The sequence below is a fragment of the Corvus cornix genome, chromosome 2 (assembly GCF_000738735.6).
Source record: "Corvus cornix cornix isolate S_Up_H32 chromosome 2, ASM73873v5, whole genome shotgun sequence".
Lineage (NCBI taxonomy): Eukaryota > Metazoa > Chordata > Aves > Passeriformes > Corvidae > Corvus > Corvus cornix.
Genome location: NC_046333.1, coordinates 84,465,663 through 84,484,842, shown reverse-complemented (window position 1 = coordinate 84,484,842; position 19,180 = coordinate 84,465,663).

Sequence of the window (19,180 nt, the reverse complement as noted above, 5' to 3'; positions counted from 1 at the left end):
AGGCAAGAACTTACAGCTAGTAAAGGGGTTTACACAAAAAAAGGAAAGGATTACTCTTTAGCAATTAAAATTAAACAGGCTTCCTGTTCTGCTCTCTGATTTTATTGACCTTTTCCTCAAAAACAATGTGTTGTCAGCTGGAATCATATACAGCTTTAGACATTTTTTTCAAGAAAATGTTCAGTGGGAAATGGTAAGACTCAAAGGCTAAAAAGAAATACAGGCAAAATGGAAGGTATCAACATATCTGGACTGCTTAGACTTGGAAAGAGACAGGAAAGCAAATACAAGTCTCTAAATTCTAGGCAGAAGAAAGGAGGTGAAAGGAAATCATCTGGTATCTAGGTACATAGTAAATAGGGCAAGAACAAAACGGCTAATATTACAGAAACAACATTTAAATCGGACATAAAAAACCCCTACTAATTGCAAAATCCGTAAGAAATTGAGTAGTTTGAAAACATCATTAACTTCGTCCTAGGATCTTTAAGAAGTTCATGAAACATGCTGGGAATAAGTGTACTTGCACTTGCTATGATTAATTTGATTTTGCGTCCCATGGAGAATAAAGAGAACTTGGCATTGAACTTTGAACCTTTTTCTCCAGCTAGGTTACCTTTCAATTAAACAAGTTCCTTGATTCATCTCACTGTGCAACCATCCCAATACTCTTGCCATACAAATGGCTGGGGCAGCACAGAGACAGTAACTGGCTTCTGGAAGCAGGGAATTAGAATAGCTAAGTTTGGAAGGGACCACAGTGGTCTTCTGGTCCATCCTCCCTACCCAAGAAGGGTCATCCTAGAGCACACGGCACAGGATTGCCATGTGGAATTTCTTCCTTTGGCAGATGTGCTTGGCATATGCAATGAAAGATATTTACAGAACTATGCCTTCTTCTCTTATTATACCATGGTCTATTTGGAGAAGACTTTTTTTGTTGACAGCAGTAATGAGATGGTCCTGAACTATGTCTGAAATTCCTAGGTGTAGTAACGAATTAGAAAATAAAAAGGTACAGTAAAGTGACTGAACCTCTATATATCTGGGGTAATATCAGAACTCTTTTTAAATTCCACACACTCAGGAAATTTTACTGGTTTCACAGAATAAACAATGAATACAAATGCCATTTTTCAGATTTCTAAACAGGATATTTGGCAAAAAGACCAGAAGCACTAAATTCCACTTATTTAGTGTTAAGACAAGCAGAAATCTTCCATCAAAGAAAATCCTGGTTATAGGCAAAGCAACTAGTATGTACACATCTATCAGGAGCTTTGAATGAGAACAGTGTTCACTGAAGGCAAAAGGCAGGAGAGCGACAGATTTATGGGATTTAATTATTACATTTATTATTACATTTTTTTCCTCTTGTGTTTCTGAAAAAGGTGATTTCCAACATTTAATTCTGCTATTCCATCTTGACCCGCTCTCAGTGACTAATCTTTTCTCACAAGCAGCTGTCAAGACTTCAGAATTTTTTGGGGTTGCTACTGTTTGGAATCTACAGCTACCACTTTCTACAAGTCTTTTTCAAAATCTGGTGTCACAAACCAATCCATTCCACTTAGTTATCACCCTTCTTTTCATGGTTTTAGTGCCTTCCACACATCTGAATATTCACATTTTCTTTTAATTTTATTTCTCATATTATGGGCAAGAAAAAGTGGCTTATTTTTTAATTTGGCTGCTTTCCAACTAACATAAATCCCACTCTATGACATTTTTACTCTACTATCATCCATGTAGATGTGAATTGTCCATGGATTTTGAGGATTTCTCAAACAGATAAAGTAATTTTTATATGTCAGAGGTACTTTATTTCAAGAATAAATTTCCAAAGGTAATATATCCTAAATAGATGCTCTATTAATAGTAAAGCAGATTAATTTAAAAAAACAACTGGTTAGCATCTGAAAATATATGAATATAAGTCACAACAATCATCTACTGTACTCATATAGGAATCATTATCATTTGATTAAAAGAGGAAAAGAAAAAAACCCATGGGAACATCACTTAGGATTCCATATTAACCATTCATGTGCATGATAATGAAAACTAAAGAGCTTTTCAAGTTTTCCAGGGCCTTTGTTTTACAATTTTCAAATTCAGTGTAAGACAAGTAATAAGAAAGAGCTCAAAACAAAAAAGACAAAGAACTGAAAAAGAAGAAGTACAGTGCTCTTATAAGACTCCAAAGACAGTTTTGAAAATAGCAGTACATGATAGCTTATAATTTGCAGTCTGGTGAGAATTTTGCATATTGTAAGCATTATTAAAAGCATAATTTATTTCAACAGAAAAAAAAAGAAGAAATTAAAGGATTCAAAGTGTAATTTACAAAAGTGTAAAAATTACTAGGGACATGAAAGAATTTCATATGGTAGAAATGAAGAGATCTCCACTGTAAATTTAGAAGATAAAACCTGATGAATGTATACAACATAAAATACAGTAGGGTGAGGATAAATTAGGCACTTCTGCATTTCTGCAGTACAAAATCATAGGAATATTCAACAAAACTTTAAGCCAGAAAAGTTAGGATATATAAATGGAAATATTTTTGTGCTATGTTAAATTATTCTATGAAGTGTGTAAAAGTCAACAAAATAGATTTTTAAAAAGAGACAAAATATGTCTATAAATTAACAAAGAATACCCACAATTACCAAAGATCATCAATAATTACAAAGGTAGTGAACCACGAAATAACTTGTTCTGTAGATTGTATACCTCTCCTCTGATCCTCCTCTTCAATTTTTCTCTTTATTTTGCAATGAATGTAAGAATGCATTCTCTTACATCATATATATTTAGTGAATTTCATGACTTCCCAAGGAAGTACTGGATTAATTTAGCTCAAATATGTCAAAATACACACCCTATTGATAAAACTTGTCCAGTCCTTAAAAAAACCCCAATCAATGAGATTTAAAGAGGTTCAGCATATACTTAGTAGATGTAGGCAAATTCCTGTTTAAAACCTCACTAGCAGGTTGTTTACATGAGGAAGAGTTTTGAAATTGCTGTCCTTGTCTTTCAGAAACACACACAGGCACTCCCAAAAACCCCCACAACACAAAAAGCAAACCCACAGATGTTTTCTTCCACTTTCTCCTCAGGTGGGTCTTAAAAGGGAACCACATGACACAGTTACAGATGTATTTACTAATCCTGTTTTTGCACGTTCTTTCACAATGTTTTATTCAATGCCTTTGAGTGCCAAAATCTGCCAAGAAGGAAGTCTAATAAATGCCTGTAGTCCAGTAACACTGATTGCTACTACCTAGAAATCAGGAACAAAACATAAGACAAATATCTGAAAAAAATCCTGAAACGTTATGAGTGACTAAGCAGCAATTTGTATGGCAGTAAAAATCCCTACAATTCAAACTTGGATGCTATCCATGTGCAGTAATTAAATAATTAGATTATGTTACTGTTATTACTACTCAAACTTTGAAAATTATTTTTCATGTTACTTTCAAATCAAAGAGATCATGGTGGACATGCTAAGAAATAGGAGAAAGATTGATTTACTGGGTTTATGATTTTTTTGAGAAAAAACTTAATCACACTGCTAAAAATAATAAAATTCCTATAGAGTACAGTTAAGGCAACAAAATAATCTCTCCAAATTAAAAAAAAAGTTTAACAATTTTAATAACAATCCATACTAAATGAAGAATAAATACAGTTGAAAAAATAGAACACATCATTTACTGATCTAATTTAAAATTCTGTTTCTATTCATGGAATGTCTGCGAACACCTTATAGGATTGTTTATTGTACATTACTGTTATCTGAATTTAGTCCATGACATTTAAAGGTATTCTTTTGAATCTGAAGATTGTCATCAGATTATGATTAGGAACAGGTATTTTTGAAAATTATTACTAGTCATTATTGTTCAAGTGCTAATTAGTCATCCCTTGTATTTGCATTAATTTTATTTTTGGACAAATCACACTGTGTGACACAGCTCCATTTCCTGACAGGACTATTAAGTTTTTCCTAGAATCTGTGTTCTGATACGAATCTTGTAAAACTAGAAAGTTCTATGAATATGCTGTATTAAGGCTTACCTTATTTCTAGACACACAATCATTTTAAAAACTCAGGTGGGTCTGAGGAGTTGTGCTTTTCCTTTTGTTACCCAGCCTCTTGTCATGTTCAAGGAAAAGCTCTGCCCTCTGTGGCTGAACTCTATCTGTGGGCGAGGCAGAGACTTCCTCACTTTGCTTGTTGGATCCGTGTTTCCTGCACCTTTTTTCTTGCCCTTTATTTCATATGCACACTGCCCTTTGTGTATGATCTGCCTTGCTCAGAAGATTCTGACAGCTCATTCTGTGCTACATGGTTGGCTTTAACACATGGATTTTGGCTACCACTGTTCCAGTTCTTAAAGACTGCAATTCATAATGACCTAAAGGCCTGCTGATCTCCAGGAGGAACATCATCTGAGGCTTCACACTGAATGTCAATGCATCCTTCCCAATATAGTAAATATTTTCTGTAAGCTGCCCAAGAGCGCTGCTAGCGTTAGTGTTTAAGCTCAGCACATACCTCAACTGAATTTATGAAGAAGAGTATACATGCAGGATGAAACTTTTGAAGTGTATCTTAATTATACTGTTGGTTTTAATTTGGGAAAGGATATGACTTCAGAGAATGGACACTGGTTTACATATGCTTTGTAAAAAAAAACCCAAACTGCTTCCAAACGTGCACCAGTGATTCAAGCACAGGTACCATAAAGCTGGAGCATATGATCCCGTATTCTCATTTTCTCCCATAGCAATGTCATTGGTAAGGTTGAATGCTTCTAACAGTATCCATAAAATGTTATCAGTCTGCTGAAATTTGGTCCAAGTTTGATGGAATTACATATGTCCACTGGGAACTGCTGTTCTCACACAAGGGAACTTTCAACATGGGTGTTGGGACAGGCCCACAGGAAGCCAGAAACCACCCTAAAAACCAGTGTATTTGCCAGGCATATTTCTGTGAACTACCGTCTCCGATGTAGAGTAGAGATACAACAAAACCATATTGTCTGTTAAATGTTTGCTTCTATATATGTAATAACATATCATGCTGTTATAGCAATATATCTTAATATATCATATAGATATATACACAACTAAAATATTAATGTATAAAATATCTTGTCAGCATGGAACATGTATTTCTATATTTATACAGAACATATAGCATATATAAGTGTAAATACAGGTAAATTTAAAAGAGCAAAATCAAGACCTCTGTTGAACATGGCTCCTAGAAAGGTGACAAGAAAACAAATCAGTGAAAGGTTGTTACAGTGGGGATTACTGTAACCAGCATATTTCAAACCAGGAGTCCTGTGGAAACGAAGTATATATGGACAGATTCGTGGTAGATGTTTCAGGGATGTTTATTTCTCCAGCCGCATGGCCGGGGCTCTGCTCAGGAACTCCGAAGTCACGGGACCCCAGGGTCCTTGGCCACCCCGGGGAACACAAACCAACCAATGGGAAATGAGACTGACCAGGGGCAGGGAAACCCCGTGTCTCCCCTCCAGGGCCCATCTCCCAGGGCTCCATGGCAGGGGGGAGACCCCAACAAAAGGTGTTAATGATACTGTCTACAGCACAGTATCATAAGACTGAGGAATCCATAGACAGTGAGTCCATATCCGTGGATTCTTCTAGTGTTCTTTATCTTTGTAGCTGAGACATTGTGAAAGATATGGTTCCTCATTTTTCCTGGAGCTGGAAAAAAAAAAAAAAAACAAACAGAAGAGAAAAAAAAAAAGACTGGAAGGCATACTAAGCAAGTTGCAGACAAAACAGAGCTGGGAGAAGCTGTTGACTCCCTCAAAGGCAGGGAGGTCCTTCAGAGAGGCCTCAAAAAATTAGAGGACTGGGCAATCACCAACCCTATAAAATTCAAGTTTTCAAGGGAAAGTGCCAGATTCTGCACCTGGGATAGGGCAGCCCTGGGTGTATGGACAGACTGGGAAATGAGGTGTTAGAAAGGAGTGCCACAGAAAGTGACCTGGGGGTCCTGGTTGATGGCAAGTTGAACATGAGTCAGCAGTGCCCTGGCAGCCAGGCATGTCCTGGGGGGCATCAGGCACAGCATCGCCAGCCAGGCAAGGGAGGGGATTGTCCTGCTCTGCTCTGCACTGGGGTGGCCTCACCTCAAGTGCTGGGGGCAGTTTTGGGCACCACAGTATAAAAAAGACATTTGATTATTAGACAGTGTCCAAAGGGGGAAAACAAAGATGGTGAAGGGCCTGGAGGGGAGACTGTATGAGGAGCAGCTGAGGTCACTGGGTCTGTTCAGCCTGGAGGAGACTAGGAGAGACCTCATTGCAGTTACAACTTCCTCATGAAGGGAAACGGAGGGGCAGACACTGATCTCTTCTCTGTGGTGACCATGACAGGACCTGAGGGAATGCCTTGAAGTTGTGTCAGGGGATGTTTATGTTGGATGATAGAAAAAGGTTCTTCCCTCAGAGGGTGTTTGGGCACTGGAACAGCTCCCCAGGGAAGTGGTGACAGCACCAGCCTGACACAGTTCAAGAAGCTTTGGATAATGCTCTCAGGCACATGGTGTGACTCTTGTGGCTGGTGCTGTGCAGGGCCAGGAGGTGGACTTTGATGATCCTTGTGGATTCCTTCTAACTCATAATCTGTGATTCTGTGAATTCAAATAAAAATTAATTTTTGACCCAAATAAGTGATGGAATTGGCTTATATAAGTTATCCACTAGTCTTAAAATTGCCAGAAAGTTAGCTACTTAATTTTTTCTGAGTTTATTAGGGCTTAAGTGCATAATTCAATTTAATCTCTGATGACCCTATATGAATCTGTGATATAATACATTTTAAACAGTGACTACTTAGAAAGGCAAGCTAAAAAAAGTGAGGTTATAACACTGAAGAACTTGGGCTCACTGCTGAAGCTAACTTACATAGCCCCATGTCAATGTACACATAATCATGAAATTGAAGTTAGTGAATACTAATTTGCTTTTGAAGAACAATGCTTAATTTTTACAGGACCCTATTAATTCAAGCATTATATCATATTTAAGTATTGAATATATTCAAGTCATCTGATCACACCTTTATACAAGTCAAACATAAGCTTTGTTTTCAATTACTTCACCACTGTAAAAAATCAACACAAGATCAGAAGCTGATCTCCTCATGGCAAACTGGGAGAGATTTTCATCAATGGTCCACAACTACATAAAACATGCTATTTCAGGAAAGAAATCATATTTATTGAGGTTAGATAATAAGAATATGGAAGCTAAAACAACCTCAGACGATATAGTCTAAAGTATTATTTAATTTTGAAGAGTACCTGGAATGAAAGGTTATTTTAAAGGTAAATTACAAAATTAAAGACTCGTAAGAACAAAGCCCTTCCATTTCCTACCTGACTCCAGTTTCTATCACTGCTGTTTTAGGGTAGAGTTGCAAAATGAAATTATATGAATTAGGGAAAACGGAGAACAAATATTATGCAGATATTTTTGCTAAACTTACTACTTCACATAGTAGAGATGCCATGATCCTAAAAGAGCATTATTAGGTTGTGAAAGCTAAACTCTGAAAATTAAGGCTAGACTATGTTTTCTGGTACAGCTCTAATTGTGTCCTGTGCACCTGCATTATGAGCAGGATTTTAATTACCTGATCACACTTATTTTTGCATAGGATCTCTACCACTGCTGGTGCATAACCTTCTCTAAAGAAAGAGTAATTAATTTCTTTTGTGGATTTTCATGTGGTGGTCATGACAACAGTAGGTGAAGGCTTGATGAAAATTATTGGTCTTCTCAATATTGCTATTTTTTCTATCTTAACATTTGCTGCATTTTGCACAGCCTTGTTCCTGGAAAATACTGGATTGTTCAGAGTGAAAGTAGCTAAGTATAGCCTGTGGCAGACACACAGCATGGAAAAATTCATACCTAAATTTAAAGTTTTGCAAAGTTAGAAACCACTGAAAAGAGGATCTATTAGGTGGAAGTGTTAAAAATCCTCCATAGTAGATACCACCAGCAATTTCCCTATAATATGCCCTTATTCTCAACTGGCATCAATTAGCTTCCCTTGTGGGGACTACTTAGAGGCTAGACAAAATTAAGAGAACAAAAAGCAGTTATATTTATTGAAAGGCCTTCAGGTACAAAGTCAACGCCCCCAGGGGCTACACCCAAAATGGACGATGGGGTCACATGTTTCCATATTTTTATAAGTTTGGTCCATTTGCGTATCAGGGGTTAATCCTCCAATTACAGCTTCAGGTAATGAAGTCCTTTACTCCAAGTTTGCTCTCCCCCAACTCACTTCTGTTTACATTTCTAGGGGCCTGAGACAGTAAGGTGTCCTTGAGTTTTAGGCCTAGAAAGGAATTGTTTTGTCTGACCAAAATGGGAGAACAGTAGCTAACAGGCTATATGGACTTTAGAATTATACACTAAAGAATTACAGGATATGAAAAATTTAAAAGCTAAAATCCTAAGGCATCAACATGGATCACCTCCATGGACGGCAGGCGGATCTCTGCTCCACCATGGATCTCCACAAGCTGCAGGGGCACAGTTGTTCCATGATGGTCTGCACCACAGGCTGCAGGGGAATCTCTGCTCCAGTGTCTGCAGCATCTCCAGCCCCTCCTTCTCCAGTGACCTTGGTGTCTGCAGACCTGTTCCTCTCACAAAGTCTCACTCCACTCTTCTCCGGCTGCAATTACATCTGCACAAGAACAATTTTTTCCTTCTTAAATATCTTATTAGAGAGGTGCTACCACCACCTCTGCCTGTCTCAGCCTTGGCCAGCAGCAGGTCCATCCCAGAGCTGGCTGGCATTGGCTCAGTCAGACATGGGGGGAAGCTTCTGGCAGCTTCTCACAGACAACACTCCTGTAATCCCATCACTACTGAAATCTGGCAATGCAAACCCAATACATACATATATATATATATATATATATATATATATATATATATATATAAATCAGTATCAGGTTTGTTAAAGGATCAAAATTCAAGTTATCTTACTTTAAGCAATTAAATTTAATTCTTATCAGGAGACTAATCCTCTTCAGTATACTAATAAAAAGAGGAGAAAAAAGGAAAAAAGGAATAGGTAATGATTTTGTAATTTGAAGATTCAGAACACATATGATCAAAGTATTTCTTGTTGCATCAGTTACCAAGCATGATTAAATTAGGGACAGCGAGTAAGTGCTTAAAGTTAGGCAAATAACCAATAAGCCATGCACATGGACAGATAGTGGGAACTCCTCTCTCATCCAGGACTCATTTCTTACAAGATTTTGATGCACATTTGTAAGAGACGGTCCGAAGATCCCTCATCTGCCTCACGATCATCACCAAGGACAGAGACTGAACACAGGAATCCTGGCCTGGCTGAGGTGGGATGTCTGCCAAGTGTTGCCTGCAGGTGTGCCTGCTGGGAACTGGTAAGCATTCCTGAGGAAAATTAGTGCAGGTCACAATGGACTGCGTCATTCTTGTTGCCAAAGCGGGAAGGACTGCACTGAAGTGAAAAGGAACGACCTGTCCTGCCCGTTTCCCAAAGCAACGGGCTTCATAACAATGGTTGTAGATTTCCCCACCTCTTGGCCAGTTGCCCCTCGTTTTTGAAAAGAACTATAAAGGGACTTTCTAAATTAACCAAGACAAGATCTCTCCACGGAAAGAAGACAAATCTATTGGCAGAAGACCATGAGGACTTCGTCTCATCCATTGGTAGCTATTCCCCCCCCTTTTCTTCCTCTCTACTCTTTTACTTTGTTTTTCTTTATCTCTCTCTCTCCTCTATCGCATTACTGTGTTGTGGGCACTTAATAAAGGTGCACTGTTTTGATTAAAACTGAAATCCCTTGTGTCCTTTTGCACTCTGAGATCTATAAATGAACCATCACGACCCCTGCTTGTATTAGCGGATCGTGACGACATTGAACAAGAAGTTCATTTTTGTTCAAATAAGTGGTTTCCAGAGAATGAGTTTTTATTGTTCCTGTTTTTCAGTCGCAACGCATTTCTGAAACACGTACAGGTGCAGACAGGTGAACTGGAGGTTTTTTCTGTGAAAATACTTCTGTATTCTTTTCACCCTTCTTCTCATTTTTATCAAAGTAATGAGGTGAACAAAACAGTAGAAAGTCATCACAGTTTGCACAAACTTATAAAATGGAGAGAACATTGGCTGATTAACACCAGGGCACAAGACAAAACAACTATTAGTTTGTCAATTATATAGACACCTACAAATACTGGATTCATTAGTCTTTAATTTGCTCTCACAGTTCTTTAAAGTGTATTCTCTGTATGTGCTCTCTTTTCACTTTCTGTGGTCTGTATTTTTTCCAACAAAAGAAAGCAACCTAAATGGTTGTTGTTTTATTAAAGAATGAAAAACGTGCATCAGTAAGGCTGCAGCTCAGAAGGAATATTTAATTAATTAGCAAATAAAAGTGTATTTTTCTTGAGGGCTAAGTAATTTAAATGAGGTACCGATAATTTAGACACTACTCAGCTCTCACTAGCAGGCTTTATAATGAAGTTATGTGAGTATTTAAATATTTCTTACTAATTGTTCCCTACACACAGTGAAAATTGCCTGTTTTGTAATAGATTAGGTGTCAGGATAACTGATCTAATTAAATTAAATTAAGATTTCCCTACCTAGCAGTGTATGTATTGTAGCTGCTCCAAGAAGAGTAAGCAGTAGCTCACAGAATGATGATGTCTAAGGCTTAACTTGCAGAAATTCGTGCAAACCAATAAAAGTTATCTATTCTATATTTTAGTCAGCAAATCCACAGCCTATAAATATGAATGTTAATTTATGCAACTTACCGCTTGAATTTACCTAGAAATCTATGACATAGAATATGAATAATCTTTCAGGCGGTATTACTGAAGTATAATGTATATGTTTCCCCTAGTCTCAGAATTTGTTTTTGCAGATGCTGCAGATTTGATTCTTTCAGAGCTCTATTTTAATCACATACACATGAGCAGCAAAATTAATGACTGCATGGGCCAAGGGGAATTTTTCAACCAGCTGCTTGTATTTTGGCATACTTGCATGTCTGAGATTAGAATTAAGGTTTAGGTATCTAAAACTGGGTTTTAAAGTTTTGCAGACAGTAATAGCAGGAAAAGAATGAGCTCCCAGACAGACACTAATCTATCATTCTAAAACAAGAGCTGGTTAGTCATTTGTTTTTCCCAAGACAAAATGCCCTAAGGCTTTCAGAAGGACATATGACATACCTTTGCTTGTATTCAAACTCAAACACAAGCAGTGGAAATGACCATTGAGTGTCCGAAATCCACAGCAGAGAGTGAGGGGTTTTAGTTAAACATTTTTCCTTCTTCTTAGTGGCCATTATCACAAAATCAGACAAAATTAGAACTTAAAGAATTTACCTTAAACACCAGTTTTAATCTCCTCTCCCTGGGAAGGAAAGTAAATTCCAGTCCCTTTTTTTTTCTTTCAATCTCTGTTCATCTTGTCCTCGGCCTCCATTTAAGATAATATAACCAGCTCTTCCCTATCCCCACAGAACCACACAATACACATCGTACTGTTTGATTTCCCAAAAGAAATCTTACAGCCTTCTATGAGGTATTTTTATCATCACTTTTTTCCGATCTTTTTTTAAAGGAAAAAATATCAACAAAGATAAGAAACATACGGTACCAAATCCCTCCATGCATTTATCTCACATTTTTGTGAAGGCTGTAGAGAGGAAAATACCACTGCTAAAGGAAATATCTTTTCATATTTTTGTTATGCACCTTTTTACATTAGACCTAAATTGTCTCTGAAATACCAAATGCCTTCTTGATTGGAAGGGTCACAGACAAGCATGATGTGAATTACTAATATTTTGCTATGATAAAGGTCAAATAAGAGTCTTCTTACAAGGCTTATTTATCTGATTCTTTTTTTATGTTCTTCAGGGCAGATCTCAGCTGGAGTAAGCTGCCCTAACTCCAGGAGCCCTGATAATTTATCCCAAACTGAGTAGTTCACCCTCAGTTTCTAAACACCAAGCTTTCCAAAATGGAAATAGAGATAACAATTACATTAAAGAACAGAGGCAGTTGAAAAGGAGGGTGTCTGATGTGACATTTCCACACTGTTACATGACATTTGCAATGGAAATAAAGCAGAGTAGCAGCTCTTACTACCTAAGCTCTATATCCACTAAATGTTATGTACCCCCTGCAAGCAGGCATGACACCTTTTTGCTATCTGTCAAAATTGTTCAAAAGGGGAAGAAATCGTCTGTAGCTGCAGAGACTTGTTTGGGCTACTTCCATAAGCACCTCATACAGAGAGTCAAAAGGACTGTGGGACTGCATCATTAAACACTGTGTCCTCTTCCCACACACTCTCAGTTTTGCTAATATGTCTGAGAACACAGGTTTTGAAGGAGATCTCCAGTTTAGGCTGTGGTGCCTAATAAATATTAATGCAGCAGGCAGAAGAAATTCAGAACTGGAAACGGGATGGTCATTTTGAGCATTTTAGAAAATTGTAGTTTATTGTTTTAATCTATTAAGATTGGATAAAATTCTAATTTTTAAAAAGTTTAAAACCTAAAGGGTAGGGGAAATTAAAGGTATTTTGTGACTTCTCATGTTCTGGCTCGTTTTATATACTATTTAACCAGTTGCAACTGCGAATAAGTACTAATGCTTGAAAAGTTTGATGAACTATGTCAAATGAATATGATTGCCTTATCCTGATTCATCACGTTAAAAATATGCCATTATGATAGTGTATGCAACACTAACTGAAAAACACCTGTTCTTTTCCTCAGAAGAAAGATAATGGTTATGCTTTAATGTTGTAGACATATTCAGCTCAGAAGAAGAGTTTGTAGATAAAAAAATTTCAGTTTATGCTTTTTAACATGAAGTGGTAGGAAAGAATAGACATGCTGCAACATGTGACTTCACAGTGAATGGCTTTGCACAGGGAAAATTGCAGATTACCTTATTTTTACTTTTTTCAGATTACCTAGTTAGAGGATTGCTTGCCCTATGCACAGGATGTTTTTCCTCTGAGTGCAGAATTTTACAGAGTGAGCGTTATAGTAACAACAGGATGGCGTAGCTTCATTTTTTAGAATTATTAAAAAGTTTGAAGTACATAGAGAGAGTACCCTCAGACACAGGACTCAGTCCTTGCTCTGGTCTATATCCTGTTGTCCTTGAGCCTGAAAGGGCTCATTCAGATTTTGCGATGCCTGTTTCTATTCAAAAATGTAAAAAGGATAATTTATGTGATCTTAACCAAAGACTAGGAATTAAAAGGGAAGCATGGATTTTCCTGATATTTTCAGTTTACTAGGCTGGCTAACAACTTCATCAAATAAAATTTTGATTTTTCTGATGACAAATCCAAGCAGAATCCTATTTGAATTGAGCTTAACCTAGTTGCTATTTATCTAGCATTAAGGGAAAAAACGGCAAAAAAGGTTTTCCAGTTTAATGTACCATAGCCTATGAAGCTATTTGTAAGCTCGACTGTACACTGGGGACCTCTTGTGAGAGACAGACAGCTGCCAAAAAAAGATAACAATATTCAATTGGCTACTTTTCCTACTACATCTACCACTTTTTCTTTGAATTTCACAAAAAGGAAAAATAAATGGCAACACAAACAGTTTTGGGCACAGTACATCCCTGAATAATATTCTCTAAGAATATTTTGCATATGTTATTTATGAATATGTTATTATGCACAGACTTATTTTAAGAAATGATGCATGAAATGTACTATACACAATGAAGGCTGACAGGGTATCCTACAAGGGGAAAACACCTTTTCTCCTTAGGATTTCTAATGTTTTGGAATATTTCAGGTGTCTTAACTTGGAGACAGAAATATAATCACATGCAAAGTCTGAATAATTAAACTGGCTAGGTCGACATTGACCTTCCACTATCATAAACCATAACAGTTAATAAATGTAATATTTCATACATATTCATTATTTCATATTTCATGTCCAGAAGCCAAATTCTATTTCTTATTGCTTATGAAAAGACAAAAGATTCCAACTAAACTCTTAGCTATCCAATAAAAAAATAACTAATGCTTGCAAACTGACTGATAATTAAACACAAAGCGTAAGAGATGCAGGGACAGTACATATACAAAATGGACTGTGCTAATTAATAAGAGGAATTTAGCTTTAGTTATTCATGCAAATACCTCAAAGCATATTCATTTGTGTTTTGCAGTACATTTTGCAAAACAAGCAATTTGTATGCAACTGTGATACAATAGTTCATGAGGGCCAATACATTAAAACACATTCTGTGTAATGATGATTGAATCATATTTCTCCTCAGTCAGCAATAGATGTGAAAACTCCTAAAAATTACAATGATATTTGGGAGCATAATTTCATGTTATGGCATTTGCCAGGTTTATATAAACTCACTTTTTTTTCATTTGTTTTCCAAAAAATCAACGAACAAATTTTGACCATCTGCATCAGGCATGGTTTGGGAGTGGAAAACAAAACAAAAACAAAAAAACACCTTGAAAACTGAGTCCACTAAGCATGAATCACAGTCTCACAGAACTGTTAGGTTGGAAGTGACTGCTTGAGACCATGTAGTTCCAATCCAATAGTGAAATACTGTTGTTATCCTGAAGAGATAACCTTCAGGGTAATCACGGTAGCTGATTCACACAGGCTGAATTGTGTAGTGTTGCTTTTAGACAAATATTAGGCTTTTTCATGTTTTGTATAAGACTATAAAAAACTGTAACACAAAGATACCAAAAAAATACTTTCTCTAGAAGACAAAGGGATGAAATAAGGATTCCATAATAATGTGTAATTTCCATAATAACCTGTTTTTTTAAATCAGTTTACCAAGAGTTGTAACACTAGATACAAAAACAAACCAGGAAGGTAGAAAACAATTTTCTCTTTTGAAGATGAGCTCCCAAGATTTCCTGTCGAATGGTCAACATTACAAAAGAAGTCATATTCTTAAACTTCAGACTTGGCTGTGTTTTTATCTCAGTTGCAAAACTTTTCAATTTATGTGGTCAAAAATTTCTTGAAACGATTGCCTGTGTGTTTCCATTAGTTTATTTTCCATAATATAATGGCAAACTCACTTAACAGCTTCTGTGGAAAAGGTTGATCCTTCAGAAGAAATATACATACAACTGCATGTCATCAGGAGACACTTCAAAGAGGAGGACTTCCTTTATTTCCTGAACTTAACAAAATTACTTCCTACGTCTACACTTCGGAAAACTGACCATAAAATAAAACATATCTGTCATAAAAACTTTCTTCTCACCTTAATCCCTCAGGAGATTTAATCTCAGAAGAACTACTGATATTGGTTTGCGGTTTGGGGTTTTTTTTACTTATCCCCACCAGTCCAATTTCTAAAATCATCCTTTCAGATTTCTTCTTCAGCAGTATTTTTAATTTAAAAAGCTGATAAGTCTGAAACCAAGTATAGTCAAGGAATAACAGTGTTTATTGTCACTTATGACTGGCTGTATCTACACAAAGCAGCTACTTTTTTTACGAGATTATTTATGTTGAATTCTTGTTTGGAGGCATAAACCCTGACAACCAGTGAAATGTTCCTTAAAAATCTGCTCATCCTTTCTAACTCCCAACTTCTTTTTAGTTTGTTTGCTTTTTTTTTTGATTATGATTCTCAAGGCTCCTATTAGATGGCAAAAAAATAAAAAGAAAAAGGTAATACCTGTAGATGTTCTACATTGATCTTAATATAATCATTTTTTTGTTACCTAATGGTGCATTTTCTATCTGTGTTTTTAAACAGATTTTCCTTAATTCTAAAAGAAAATAATTTTTTGTGATGGGTAAAAATTGTGTCCGTTGAAAAACTCCCTCATTTTATTTTTTGGGGGGTGAATATGCATTTCTGCTTAATGCATAGGCTGGTTGTTTCTCCATTTTACAAATGGCAGTTAAGACATTACTATTGGTGGAATTGCTTTAAAAATCCCCTTTTGTCCCTTCTACCCTGCAAAAACAAAATGAAGATAAATTTTAACCTCTCCTTTTCCACACATTCTTTTTTCATGCTAAGCTTTATATACTATCTAGAACTTTCTATCCAAATTCACCTCATTCTATCTTCTCATAAGACTTACTAATCAGTAAAATTTAAAAGGATTTAACTATTCCTCTTTGTCCATGAGAGGACTGGCCTAAAGAGAGTCTCAAAGTTTGTTTTAAAAAAAAAAATGCTTGAGAAAATATTTAGTAACATTTACATCCTACACAGAGATTTCACAGAAAAACACCACATTGTGAAATCTATGAAGAGTCCAGAGTCCATATTAGTAGAAGACAGTATGGGCTCTCAAATTAGCAATTTTACTGATAGCATTTTAGACAAGAAGTAAGTTCAGAAAATACTGTACTATATTTTGATTCCAAAAACTGAAAATTAAGTAAACCATGACAGTGAATTATCATACAGTGTATAAATTGAGCGGGAAAAACTGTTAGATGCAAATAATAAATTTAAATATATCTAATTTGCTTTTCTGAATTTCAGAAAGCTCTCTGTCATTGAAGTTAAGCGAAAGAAAGAAAAGAAAACATATTTTGTATCATCAGTTTCTCTCACCAAATGTTTCCTTTCTCTTATCCCACCTCTTCAGGTAATAATTTGAAAGGCAACACTTCTCCCTTTGTTGATTTGTTTCTTTGTGCCCCTTTCTACCACAATAACTAGAGGAAGGTACCTTACTAAACTAGCTGATAGCGCTAAAAGCAATCAAAAGCATTTAAAATCATTACTACCTTTACTCCTATTTAGACTGTGCTTTCTCATTTTAATTTAATATATTTTACATTTTTGGAGGATGCAAAATGGGAAGATTTTTCAAAAAATCCTGAGCAGTTGAAATAACATAAGCTGAATTAGAAGTCTAAATACTCAAGATGTTTTCAAAATTGAACAGCTGGTAACATTTTTGAGTCATTTTTTCCAAGGGAATTTTAGAATGAATAGTTTCTAAAGGATTATAATTTATAATGACTGATCAGAATATTTATATACCATAGCATAATACCACCAATTTTTACATTTGAAACCTTACATGGAATAAGCAAAATAGAATATATATCATAATAATAGAGTACTTGAATTTGTATTTAAAATTTATCAAAGTATTTGCAGTATTATTTATTATGCCCAATGGTAATTCTGTACTTTCATAATGGAGTGTTCGGAGTACGAGGCAAATTAGAGCCACTGCGACAGAGACCTATTACAAACCCTACGACAAAAAAGAATGACAATTGAGTCTACATTACACAGGTTCTATGGCTACCACTGAACTCCAAATTGTTTTTTGACTGCCGTTTGCATATGGTTTTTGTATGTTGTATACAGTATTACAGTATTGTTGGACTACTTTAGGGTTTGGGACTCCAAATTAGACCAAGCTGATTTTCAAGATATTTAACTTCCATAGGTTCATTTCCATAATGTAGGATTTATTGTTGAAACTAAACTTTGCGTTTTCCAAGTTAATACTTCCTGAGGTTTGGGGACTTTTAGTCAATTTACCTAAAACTGGTAAGATAACATTTCTATTTATTCACACTTTTTCTTGAAAATTTCCAGTAATATTTGATTAAAATAATCAGCAGAAGTATATAAAGCATATAATATTTCTATAAACTCTAAAGATACACAGTAACAACAAAGTATCTTGTAAAGCCGTAGTTCTTCTGTCCACATTAATCATTGATTGATTACCCTTCACCATTCTTATGTATCACAGGGGAGTTGCTGAAGGGTCATGCTGGATTTCCAGGTACTTTACACTGAAGCCATACCAGAGACCTCAGCACAAGGGGGAATCTCAGTTAAGTTGCCGTATTTTAATGTTTCAGTCAATTCATGTGATTTTTTTTTTTTAAGTAGTGAAATCAAAAGGAGATAGATACCCATTAGAAACTGCACTGGAACGTGGTGACCTCAGGTCTACTTATCAAGCTGGACTGAAAACTGGGAATGGGGAGGGCAGGTATGGAAAGGTAGAAGAAAAGAAAGAAGGTTTACTTTTAACATTGACACAATATTACAGTGAAGATTTCAAATTTGGTTGTCACCTGCATGATGTTTTTTCTTTCATATATCTTAGACAACTTGCTCATTCTATTTTTCAGCATACAATACACCTGGATAAGCAAAAATTGGACAAGAATATAAAGGCTCCTGGAAGAGTTCTGTATTTTTGATAGACTTTGGACACACAGATTTAAAGAACTACAGAACTGACATGATGGAAGACTGGTGTAAGAAATTTTATATGCCTGTGGAGGACTATCTAAATAATGCTCCTTCTTTCTGACCCAGTCTTAGGATAGGCCAAGAAGGCTTTCACCACAGAAATTACTGTTGAGTTCATTCAAACACCTGCTGAGTTAAAGTCAGTCACTTGTTCAAGTACAAAAGGTGAGAGAGCTGTAACCTCCTAAAATTGGTTTGAGAAAAAGCAAACAACCCAGAAAATTGGAAGTTTTTCTCTTTGTCTTTCCTAATTGTAGATTGCATCAACCCTCTGAATTTTAATGAGATAATTTTCATGACCTTTAAGTGAAGCTGGCTTATAAGCTTTGAGCACTTGAAGTCTGCATGCTATTCTAGACATAATTTGAACTGTAGCCTGGAAAAACCAAACAGAGAAAATAAAGCTAAATCAGAAGTCTCAACTTTAAGCACAGGGCTCAAAAGAGGGTTATACCAATCTGAGTTATGAAATAAAAGGTTATTTCATCCAAAAGAAACTGCCTCCATCGACATGCACATTAGGATTCATACTGCCACCTCCTGATGAGAGTGCTTTTCAATGAAATATATTTCTGTAAGCTTAAAGAATACTCCAGAAAGGACCAGAATGTCATCGCCCCAGAAACAAAGGAAACCAAGGTTTGTGGAAAAAAAAATCCGGAAGGTCCATATTCCTTCAACAAAAAGCTGAGATGACAGGTCATTAAAACCCATCAAAAAAAAAAAAAAAAAAAAAAAAAAAAAAAAAAAAGGAAAAAAGGGGATATTATTTCCCTCCAAAAGCAAGGAAAAATGAC